We start from the raw sequence: 12,308 nt of genomic DNA, 5'->3' as shown, positions 1-12,308 counted from the left end.
TTAAGTGAAATAGTTTCTAAAATAAATATTCCTCTTGGAAGAAGCTATTCCTGAGGGGCACTGCAGGAGCCAGGCACACGGCATGGCACGGTGGCTACACACATAACTCCAGCACCAGCCTCTGGGCACTGGGTTAGCGAGGAGCTGAGTTACCCATGAGCCGTGGCATCCTTTCGAGAAGCAGAAGTCACAGATTTTATATGAAAATCCAGACAGCCTTTCCCAGAACAGCTCTGTTACATTTGAAGAGGAGGCTCAAGCCATTTTCTGGTCAAAAAAGAAAAGAAAAAGTGAAGAAAACGAAGGGTAGGAGGCTGTTATATCTAGCCATATAATCACTAAGGCGCTGGCGGAAGCAATACAATGAACCCATTATAAACATGGGTGGAACAAAGACAGAGCTTAGCTCATTGTGTCTTGGTGTTTCTAATTATATTTTATCTTGAAGGAAGAGCAAGGGAGAAGAGAAATTAGTGTAGGGAAGGCGCCTGGTTCTCCATCTGACTGGGGCTTTGCAAGCCCACGATCTCCGAGGCTGCGGCTGTAGGCAGCAGCGAAGTCCTCTTGCTGCAGGAGATCATGTTTAGTGCTGAGGGAAGCAGAAGAGGAGGCAGAAAAATTTAGTCATCTCCCCTCAGACATCTTGTTTTGCTGCTCGTTTAGCAGCACGCGAAGGACTTAGTCACTAGATCTCCGACGGGGTATTTTTAGTTTTTTTTTTTTTTTTTTTTTTTTCAGAAGAAAACGAGAAAAAAGGAGGCTCCTTCCCAATGTGGTGGGGGTGAGTTGGGTGCAGTGAGAAGTTAAATGGCTGGGACCTTACCTGACAGCTCAGCGCCCGCTGCAGATGCTCGGGGGAGTGTTTGTAGCCTGCAGGAGCCCACTGGCCCTCCGTTCAGCAATGAATTTTGCAAGAAACACAAATGCTGAATGCAAACGTGATCAATAGCTGCCATGCACAGCTCCTTGAATTCCACACCCAGTGCTCAGACCCGGCACCCACCTCCTTCCCCTACCAGAGAACGAGCGTGGGGGCAACCCGGTGCATTTTGCGACCAATTCAGGAGGGGTTTTGGTGGGCTCAGAAGGCACCCAGGCGGCTCACAGCTTCCTATTGCTTAATCTTGACTACAGAGCAACCTTACGAGGTCTTCGTTACTTGTTGACATTTGGCGCTACAGCAAAACACACCTTGTTAACGCACAAATAGGAAGCACTGAGGCAGCTTTGAAGAAATTTGGTGTTTTTCCTGTACTGCATCTGCTCCTGCTTTGAAGACGGATGAAATCCCTCGCCGAGCTCCCGAGCTACCGCTTTGTTAGCACCCAGCAGGCTCCGGGGACAGCAGCAAGCCCTGCTATTTCCTTATTTTCCCTGGCCACATCGGTGAGGGCCGGGGGGAATGCTGAAGGCTGCGTCGCACTGCTGCGTGAGACGGACAGCCCCACACACCTATCACCGAGCCGAGCGCAGGCGGAGGTTGCCAAGACAGCCGGTGACGCACAGCTGGCCCCACTTCTACATTTTTCCATGACACAGAGTTGAAGCTTGCAGAGCAGGAGGCGGCTTTCTCGAGCAAGCTATCAAGAGATCAGCAAGACGCAGCAGGATCCTGCGGGGCACGCCGCGCGCGCTTTGTGCTGCAGCTAAATGAAGAAGCAGAGAAAGGAGCCAGAAATGAAGGGTAGGGGCGTGTGCGGGGTTCAGATCTCGCTTGGGAAGTGCTGCGGCCACTGCTACACTCCCCAGAGAGCCCCAGCGCAGAGCGAGGAGTTGACATGAAATGAGAAATCCCCGGCTGTTCTCACTGGGGCAGCCCTGTGCCTTGCAGTGCGGGCACAAAGCAGCACGCAGCAGCCAAGGAACCACAGCGTGAGCAGAAACACGACCCAGTCACGGCTCCAGAGCTGCAAGTCGTGTCTCCCAGCTCTGTCACTGGTGTCCCTAGGGGGCAGGTCTCTCCAGGAGACGTCCGTCTTGTCCCTGTGCAGGCAGCTCCTGCCCCACAGTGCAAATCCCCCAGCACGGCTGCACCGCGAGGCTGCAGCCGCCACGGGCAGACTCGGCGCTCAGCAGCATGCTGGCTCCACGCACAGCCTCCTCCCACTGCAGTCAGGGACCAAACCAAGCAAATAACAACAACAACCAAACCAACCCAAACCCAAAGGCATCTCCAAGGGGTAGGGTTGCTCCTGTTGTTGGTTGGGAATGGAAAGAGGCTACACAAAGGTAATCTCACCTGCGGGATGCATGATAAAATCTCCCCACGTCTGCCCCGGAGATTTCCACTCTGAAAAGCCAGCCCTGTTCTCTACAGAAGGGTGCTGAGACTTTCACCTTCTCAGGCTGAGTAACACCAAGATCAATTAGAGCTCATGGTACCTGTCAGTGTTTTACCTTGGGGCTAGATACCTTCTGGTGACTTTGCCTCCACTGCGAGCACTGCTTGGCAGGTGGAAGAGAAGACTCTGCAGGCTTAACGCGAACAAAGCCCCAGCTATGTGCAGGGCTGCTGGGGCCCTGCCTCTCGGGGGATGCAATGCCCAAGGTTCCTCAGCCTTACAAGGAGTAAGGAGTGGAGATGTGCAGAAAGCAAGCTGCACCACTTTGCAAACGCACTGTCCCTGTCACACAGAAAGCTGCCAACAACAGCAGTGTTTGCATTTTTTTTGCATGGAACCACTTTGGATTCACCACTCCTTCACCTGCACGAACAGCAGGACCCTCTGTGTTAAAAACAAGTCACGAAGCTGCAAGAGCAAGTGGCACTCCAGACATGTCAGGAATTACTGAAAAGGCTTTGTTTGCTCTCACAAAGCAAAGATCTCGCAGCTGTTGCCACCACAAGCAATTTGGGTCACAGTGACAGCGCCATCAGTGGAGGGAGGAGGCTCACACGTCCCCAGCACTGCGCTGGCACTGCGTGGCTGGGATGTGCAGCAGCACATTCAAAGCTCTGTACAAGAGCTATGCAAATATTCTGGCTAAATCCTTCCCGTTCTCAATCCCAAACGTAATTGCAAATGCAAAGACCATGCAGCTCCTGCACTCCCAGCTAGGGGCTGGCTGCCCACAGCCTGGTCACCTCCATGCGGTGACGGGAAGGGAGGGACCCTCAGCACCCAGCTAGGCTAACTCAGGGCAGATTTAGAAACCCTGTGAGACCTAAAGATAGGTTTCAAAGTGCAAATGTTAAAGTGCAGTCCCTCTCAGCCGGTGTGGGGGCACACGGGCATAAGCAGATGGGGGGGTGTCCTCCTTCACCCAGCTTACAAACAACAGCAGGTGTTTTAGGTAGTCACAGCCGCTCATCCTGGGGTGGAAAAAATGTATATGCTGGAAAAAAGTGTCTTGGTAATGAATCAAGGTATTTCTAATAGCCAGGGTGTTAGAGGTCACACCAAAAAATGTGCTGAGGAGGTGATTATTTGGTACCCGGCCTGACACCAGCAAAGCGATCGCAGGGCAGCAGCTGGCACATCCCAGAGAGTGGCTGGATTTAGAAAGGATGGGGGAATTTGGGTTTTCTGTAGAGATGTCATTAAAAGGGGTTCCTCTGGAGCATCTGGGAAGCAGCAGCTATGGCAGGCAGCTATCAGTCTGATTTGGAAGATGCAGACCCCATTAAAGCATCGTTAATTTGCATTCAAGCAGCTTCAAAGGCAAGGACCAGAGGAAATTGCAGAAGTGGGGATCTGGACAAAATCACCACGGGAGCTGCAGCTGCACTTTAACTACACTAACAAGGACTGGGACTTGGGATTAGCAGCAAACTTCACCCCATGGGCTCTCCTCTTCAAGCAGGTTTTAAAAGCTGGGGGACACACAACGTGGGACACACTCCTCTGCCTCCTTAGGTCATGAAGAGGACAATATAAAATTGTATTTATTCTGAGCGATTGGTCTCAGGAGCTGGATTTATTGAGTCAGTCGTGGGTCTGGTCTCCCATTGGAAAAATATATTTTAAAATGCTCTTCAGACATGCACGCTGGTGCCATGGGGAAAAACACCCCACTGCAGCCAGGATCAGAAGAGCAGCCTGCACGTTGGAAAGCATGGGGTAAATCTGACCCTGAGTGAATCCCCTTTTGCAAAGCCCTGTTTGAACCACTCTAACAGGAGCTGTGCTATGTCTGCAGTGGCGTATTGCTTGAATGTAATTTAACTTTGCAGTAGTTTTAACCCATTTAAATGGAAGCCATACGGGCAGCTTGTGCCTTTCAGCCCTGCAAGAGAGCAGCCGTGCCAGCAGAGCATCCCACGCCAGCCAGCATCCACACCGGCCAAGCATCCTGTGCTCAAGAGCCATTAACACCCAAATAAGGGTTAGGAAGACAAAAAGTTCTGGAATAAAAAGCCTGAACTGGAAGCATATCCTAAAGCTCGGGGTTTGAGAGCCTGCTTTAGCCTTTGTGTGGCTGCAGACAGCACTTGCTGCCTGTTTGTTGTGTATGGCATTTGAACACAGCAGCTCTTCCTCATCCGCATGCAGTGTTGGCATGACTCAACACCAGAGATGTGATTGCTCGAATTAAACCAGCATTGCAAAACCAAGCGGGAGCTACACCATGTGTGCTTACATGCCTGGAGACATCTCCCTCCTTAACCCACTGCTGCCCTGCAGGCGCAGCGTCTGCTCCCATCCCCTAATTCTCTGCCGGACAGTGGAGCCATGCCAGGGCCTTGCCCAGCACCATCTTTAGCAGCCAAGAGAGCCAAGAGAAAGCCACGCACTCAGCACACCCCTGTGCCCAAGCCCCGTGTCCCACGGCACAGCCAGGGTCCCGCCGGTGGCATGCCCAGCAGCCGGACCTGCCCCTGCTCTGCTGGCAGCCAGAACCCAGTCCTTTGGCACACTTCTTCCCTCCCTGGCAAGACAGGCCAGAGCTAAACTTTTCCATTGAGGCTGGTAAACAAAGACGTTGCTTTTTTTTTCCCAATAACAAAGTTTAGTCCAGAAAGTCACATGAATGCAGCTGCCTCCAGCATTTATATCGCGAACGGCTCAAGCGGCTGGTGGTGTATGGATACTCAAAACCTGATTCAGGACAAGCTCTGCTCTGGAAATGAACCTGGAAATGCCCTGGAAATGCCCCAGAAAGAGCCTGACCCCCAGGGCCAGCCTGAGGACAGAGGCTGGAAAATCACCCCGCAAAGTATCAGCGCTCCAGAGCATGAATAAATGATGAGCACTTTGCCTTGGAGGCAGCGAAAACACGGGGATTTTCTGAGGGTCATTCTCTGCTGTTACAGCCATAAATCCATTCATCAGCCAGCCAAAATGCCAGAGCAAAGAATGTGAACTTAGGGAAAGCTGGAAAAAAGAAAGGTGTTATTAGACCAAAGTATTTTCCAGCAATGTTTAAAGGCAGTGCTAAGCCCAGCACCAGAAAACCTGCTATTTCTGAACCGGTGCCACGCTCCCCCTGCAGCTATCGTGCTCTCCCTGGGCTTTCTCACCCTGCACAGAGCTTTGCAAGCCCCAAAACACTGGGAAATTCACCCAAAGCACCTGAAGAAGGTGTTATATGTGTGCCCTTCCCAGAGAGGAAGGCAGAGGCTCAAGGGCAGTGAGACAACAGCACGAGGCTATGACTCGGCTCTCTGCTTGGCCGTGTCCAGCTGTCCCGAGCCTGCATTTTATTAGCCCATAAATAATTTCCATTAATGACCTCACCACTGCAACCCCACCTGTGTTCCTTCACTTACCTCTCCTCCTCCGTGCGCGGCTTTTCTGGATGTTTTCCAGCGGAGGACCTCATCCCAATAACCTCAAACTTTTGGGAAAACGCAGTGCAAAGCAGCTGACCTTTTCCGCCTCTGCTTCTCCTAAAGCAAAACCCTCGCCACCAACTGGGGAGGTGCCTCCAGCACAGGCACGGGGCACCTTCCCCAGCTCCTGCAGAGTTCCTCCTTCCTCCTTTTTCCACGGAGGAAGGCACAGCCACCCAAAGCACCAGCCTGCCATGGGATGGGTATCCCAGACAGAGCAGGTGGCTTATCCCACAGCAGGATGCTCATCTTGGAGAGGACAATGTGTAGCAAAAGCTCTCCCAAGACATCTCCAAGAAGAGTTCCTTGATACAGCACTGGCTCAGACCACCACTCCATCCCTGCTTTCCAAATTCAAGGCCTCCCTACGATGCATACTTACATCTGTGCAGCAGTGCGCTGGAAATAGGAAGCTGTGTGGGTGAGCCAGCTGTGGGGAGAGGAGGAATCAGCCCTGCTCTGCTTGGCCCTGTTGACTCCTGCAGTCACCGAAGTGGCACTGCTTGTTGATGTAGCCAGGGCTGACTCAGTGGGAACAACCCTCCTGGGAAAGGTCCTGCTGAAGTATTTGTTCCTATTATTTACTCTGTGGCTTAATCAGGCATCCCTGCAGAAAAACCAGCAAGCAGCTCTGTTCCCCGCTTACTGAAAATGAGGTCACCGGCCCTCATTCACTTACAAAGAGCTTCCCAGGAATTCAAGGAAGTTTGCCCTCATCGTTTTCATCCTGGGACTGTCACCACCTAAAGCACATATTTTAAGTGCCTGAGCCTGAAAAAGCAAGTTCTGTTTTTATTTTTTTTTCCCCAGGACACACATTTGTTCCAGCTGCAGCCAACAAACCGGGAGGGATGAGGACATGCATGCTTCGCTGCATCTGCACGGGAAGCCAGGTGGGAGTGAACCGTGAGTATCCATACCATGTTCCTTGCTGAGACTCACTGTCAGGCACAAAGCTCTGACAAGGAAATGTCAGGATTTGGCTTCATTCTTCCAGCCTGATGTAAAGCTTCCCTTGAACTTTAAGCTTCTGACTCCACAGTTGAGCGGTAACATCTGCTACTTCTACGGGATCCAGGGGAAACTTCGCAAGAGCAATCTAGCAGCCAGCTACTGAGCACAAACACATTTCTAAACGACAGGGCAACCGTATTAAAACAAGCTCCTTTCGACACACACACGGAGCAGAAGAACAGGAAAGGCAGAGGCCCCACCACCTGAAGGGCTCTCATCTGAGATCGGTGTTTGTGAGTTACCCAGAGCAGGGCTGCAGTGCCTGGGCTCTGACGGCAAGGGACGTTTTCAAGGAAAGCACTTCAGCAGACAGCCGAGCTAGCAGCAGCTAGATTTCTGTAGGAGAAAGTTGCAGCTGCCCAGGGAAACAGCTCTTGAGCACAACTCTCACCTGACAGGGTTCTCACGTTGCATGGCTTCCCTGAGCTCTGCCTCAGATTTGTGATAAGGCACTGGGAGTTTGCCTACAAAAGATTTGTTGTCTGCAAGAGCAGGGTCTGCATGAGCACGGGTAAGCCTCTGGATTGGGTATTTCACAGGCAGCCCACTCGGCAGGTGGCAATCCGGGTTTGCAAGGAGTCATCCCTGAAACCCAGAACCCAGGGGTGGGCAGAGCAAACGGGGTCCTCTGCAGCCAGCAGCCTCGTCAGCCTGGGATGTGTGGCAGCGTGTTTCTGGTGGTCTCTCTGAGCAAGGATGGTCCCTCGGGGGCAAAGAGGTGGCAAGGGATGAGGGGAAAGGGCTGGTGCTAGCAAGGATGCAAGGGGGAGGCAGGCAGGCAGAGCTGCCCTTTCCTGTTGGCAACAGAGCACACCCCGTCCGGAGTGAATGCCCTCCGACAGCCGCTTCTTTCCTACCGAGCTTCTTCCCTCCTTGCTTAACCCCGAAGAACCCTGCGCCAGCAAAACTGTGTCTTACAACACTGGCTTCGGCAAATCACAGCTCAGAACAAAAATGTCTCCGAAGGCCAAGCCAGGAAAACCTGAACTGAGAAGCAAAACGCTGCGCTGCCGTGGGGACGAGCACCCTCGAGTCCTGCTGATCCTCTGCAAGCACAGGCACCCGGCACCCCTGCAAGCAGAGCCCTGCCCTCCCACAGCACCCTGCTCGGTGGCCCTCGGCCATTTCATCCCCTGCCCTCTCCCATCTCTGCAGCAGAGGACCCACGGAGCCCCTCGCTCCTCCCCACCCGTCCCCGCAGCCCTACCTGAGACAGGCGCTCCCACAGCAGCTGCAGCAGCCCACCGCCAGCGCTGGCTCTCCCCGGGCCGTCCTGCATCGCAGTGCTGCCAGGAGAGGTGCTGCCCTTGCCCGCCAGCAACCCGGGACGTGACGAGCGCCGGGAGATGCTCAAAAAGCTAGGCTGTCTGTCTCCTGCCTCGTGGTGCGCTCGTCAGGCTCTGAAAACAGGTCTGTGTTGTGCCCAGGAGGCTTTATAATCCCCAGGTGGCAATCCCTTAAGCTATAGGCAGTTTTCCCAGAGGTTTCCCGGATCCTCTGTGCGAGGCTATTGCCATAAATCAATGAGGCTGCTTAGTCACCTCTGTTTGTCCCGCCAGTGCCAAGCCAGGGCTGCTATTTCACGGCACGTACTGTACAAAGCACCAGGGCCTGAAAATGAGATGCACCACGGAAAAGTCGATCACATATTGTTTTCTCCATTGCCTTGCTGGACTGGGTGAAACATAAATAAGAAGAAAAATGAGCTAAGAAGCCATGTTAAAGGTTAGCGGGAGGTGCCTGGCCCGGGGCTGAATGTGTCTGGGAGGCTGAGGCCAAGTTCGTGAGCCAAGCAGTGAGCGAAGGGAGGTCTGACCCTCACTGCTGAACCCATCACGGGCAATGGACCCTCACTGAAGCCAGGGTTTTTGCCTCAGTGTCACTTATCTGGGCAATACACAGAACAACAGCTACTCTGCATGCCTGTCTGTCTCAAAACAGGTCCTAGAACAGAGGTACCCAAGTACCTACCTGGACTTGGGCACAGTATTTGACTCTGTCCTGTACAACACCCTTGTCTCCACGTTGGAGAGATGTGGATTTAACAGACAGATCTGGTGGATGAGGAATTGGCTGGATGGTCACACTCAGAGAGGTGTGGTTCAAGGGCTCGACGTGCAAATGGAGACCAGTGACAAGTGTTTAGATTAGGTTTAGATTAGACATTAGGAAGAAATTCTTTACCACGGTGATTATGAGGCACAGGCTGCCCAGAGAAGCTGTGGATGCCCCATCCCTGGAGGTGCTCAAGGCCAGGCTGGATGGGGCTTTGGGCAGCCTGGGCTGTGGGAGGTGTCCCTGCCCATGGCAGGGGATGGAACTGGGTGGTCTTTAGGGTCCCCTCCAACCCAAACCATCCTGTGATCCTATGAAAGTGAACAAGTATTGAAGAAAATGCTGACCTCTCTGCCAAACCTCCTCAGTGCACTTCAGCTGCCTGCCAGGGAATTTGTCACAGATGCCCAGGACACAATGATTCCCGTGGAGCTGCGAGCCCTGGAAGTGACGTGGCCAAGAAGCTATATCAAGCTCTTTCCCATTGGAAAGGTTTGTATTTCAACTCCCCTTCCTATATTTATCATGAAACGCAATGTTTGACTAGCGTGACGTATAAGAAAGATGCGTTTAAGATCCTGGAAGGCCTCTGGCAGAGGAGGAGGAATAATGAGGAAAGCACATGTAGTAATGTTCTGACAGCACTTAAAGTAAACAGGAATCAAGGCCTGCTTGTGGTACATCCTGTACAACAAAAAAGATGTAAAGAAGACCCATTGCCACAAAGGCTGTATGGTACGAACACACAAAACCTATTAAAACATTAAAACAGAGGCAAAGAAACCGTCTGCCTGCTGCTGGGAGATGCAAGTCATCTCTGGTGGCTGCAGGCAGAAGGGATCGACAAAACCAGCCAAATCCCTTCCACTGAAGGACAGGAGCTTAATAAGGAGGTCGCAGAGCCCTCAGGAGCCTGCCAAGGACGTCAGCACTGCCAGCACCCTTTTGGATTTGGTGAATGGGTTTAATGGCATGGACTTGTCAGGAGAGAGGAGAGGGAGAGTAATTCAGGAGAGCAGAGCAGAGCAGAGCAGGAGATGGAGATTTCTTGCTGATAACAGAGAACCACAAGGGCACGTGCTCACAGTGTCAGATGTCCCCTACCAGTGCAGGTACAGCCTGAGCTTCCTCTGATAGGCCCTTGCGGCGGAGCATCCCCGTGTAGCAGCAAGCCGGCCTGCCCGGGCTACAGGAAGACATTAAGCAGAGCTGATCGTCTGTGAAATAAAGTGATGATGCTGGGGACACTGCCTAGCTCTGGAGGTTGTGATGAATGCCATGCATGCCTCTGCTAGGCTGGTCCATGACTTGCCATCTCAAAGAGGAGGCTGTTTGTGTTGTGTTTTCTTGGTGACTGCCACACACAAGTGCTGTGGGTTTAAAGCTTCACCATCTCTGTCTTGCTCCCCCTCCAAAGCAGCTCGTTTCAATTTTGACCCCAATTACTTGAGCAACTCAGGATGTTCATCATTTTTGTGAAGCTAAAAGCAAAAGCAACCTTCATACTGAAATCCTGAAGTCCCTTTTCATTTTTTTAGAAACTTTATTTGAAAAACAAACCTTAACTTCAATGTAGTTTCACTGAGACCTTTGCTTTCCAGTAAGGACGGAGAGAAAACTGAAAGACAGGTTTGGAATCAGGTCCATGTGGCGTAAACATGATGCAGGCACTGCTAATAGAAGCACTCACACAATAGTGCAGGAACTGACAGAGGAGGATTTCCCTTCTGGTCCCTCCCATGCAATGGCTCCTGTACCCATCCACACCCTGCACCACGACACAAAGGATGTGGCTCCCTGCAAAACCCTCCTCACGTCACTGTCCTCATCCCGGGACGACAATGATGGGGGCAATCATGTCACAGACATGCTGCCTGCGTGTGCAAGTGTGCCACGGCGTGCGTGTGCCACACGTGTGTGAGCTGCTCCTGCCACCTCACGTGGCAGCAGCACGCCGTGCAGCTGCATGGCGAGAGCAGCACCACGCCGAGAAATGACGCTCAGCTCCTGTAACAGACCACAGGGGCTGTTTTCTGGGCTTTGTGTGGCTGTGTGTGCATGCTCTCGCTTTCCTGTTCCTCCTCAGGTCACTTACGCTCAGCCTCGCCTGAATGAAAGGGTTCCTCCACCTGCACCTCGCTGCACCTCAGGTCAGCTGAGAGAGGCTGCAAGAGAAATGCAAATCCAAAGAGGAAACCCACGTGCCCCCGTTTGAGGGCTGAACAGAGAGGTGTTTTTGCTGGTGCTAACCTGCTCGCTTTAGCGTGCTGCCACCAGGAGAAGAAAACATACTGCTGCTTTCTTCTTGCACAAGAGGTTAAGGAATCCCTCCATGCAAGGCAACATCCGTCCCCACAGTCACACACCACCCTAACATCTGCTCTTGCATCCAGCTTCAACTGCTTGATCTAATTGATGCAAGGAGCTGCAGAGATCCCTGGTTCAAACTAAGCAAGGAAAGAGATGAAACTGGTGCAGAACTAAAAATGCTGCTTCTCCCCAGAGCAGAGCCCAGGCCAGAGAGCAGCCAGTGGTCAGAGACAATGGCTATTGTCCCCCAGACGCAGCAGGGCCTGGCCGGGAGCTGGCACAGCTCCCAGCACCATGCGATGCTGAGCAGAGCCTGCCCCGCTGGCCAGGGGACAAAATCCCATCTCCACCCCGTGAGCCCCCTGCTCTGCTGCCAGCACAACAGGTTCACCCTGAGAGCCCAGGACGAGTGCTGCTGAGTCTCTGAGCAATGTCCACGCAGCTCTGCGGAAACCTGGGGGACTCACGGCCCAAAGCACGCCAGCTCTGCCATAGCAGCGTTTCACGCAGCTAGAATATGAACAGAGCTCCCTCTCAGACTGAACCACGAGTAAGGACATATAAATAATTTTTAGATCTACTTCACTCCTTGCTTAAAAAAAATAAAATGTAAAAGCACCTACTGAAGAAAGCGGACCTTCCCTCCCACCCAGACACAAAGCTCAGCTGCATACTTTAAAACAAATATCCTGTTACCTTGCTTCTCTCTGATTCTCTTCGTTTTCTGTTGTGACAAAGCATCACAAGCAGCGCAACCTCTCGAGCTAAAACTGCAGGAAGAGGGTGGGGTTTCTAACACAGCCCAAGCCATATTATTTATGTAAGCCCTTGAGACAGTGGCCAGACCCTCAGCTGGTGGAAATCCGAGAGCTGTGCTGAAACTAAGGCAGCACGGGGAGTCCAGAGGAGGGCCACAAAGATGATCAGAGGGCTGGAGCACCTCTCCTACGAAGAGAAGTTGTGGATACCCCATGCCTGGAGGTGTTCAAGGCTAGGCTGGATGGGGCTTTGGCCAACCTGATGCCACCTGGGTGGCATCCCTGCCTCTGGTAGGGGGCTGGAGTTAGATGATGTTTAAGGTCCCTTCCAACACAAGCCATTCTATGATTTTATGATGCTATGATGCTCTGATATTCCCAGGTTTTCCTGTGAGTAA

At 52.5% G+C, this 12,308-nt stretch overlaps 1 protein-coding gene and 1 long non-coding RNA gene across 2 annotated transcripts in view; one reads left to right on the top strand and one right to left on the bottom strand.

Moving 5' to 3' along the window:
* The window catches only part of ITPKB (inositol-trisphosphate 3-kinase B), a 52,897-nt gene that overhangs the window by 18,813 nt on the left and 21,776 nt on the right, over positions 1 to 12,308 (bottom strand). The window lies entirely within an intron of this gene.
* On the top strand, positions 6,160 to 11,770 carry LOC311435166. Its single transcript, XR_014691973.1, has 3 exons — positions 6,160 to 6,679; positions 9,211 to 9,334; positions 10,929 to 11,770. It is a non-coding gene; the product is annotated as an uncharacterized lncRNA (long non-coding RNA).

Source organism: Aythya ferina, assembly GCF_964211825.1.
Source record: "Aythya ferina genome assembly, chromosome: 3".
Taxonomy (NCBI): domain Eukaryota; kingdom Metazoa; phylum Chordata; class Aves; order Anseriformes; family Anatidae; genus Aythya; species Aythya ferina.
The sequence above is the reverse complement of the archived record's forward strand: the minus strand, read 5'-3'. Positions and strand labels throughout refer to the sequence as shown.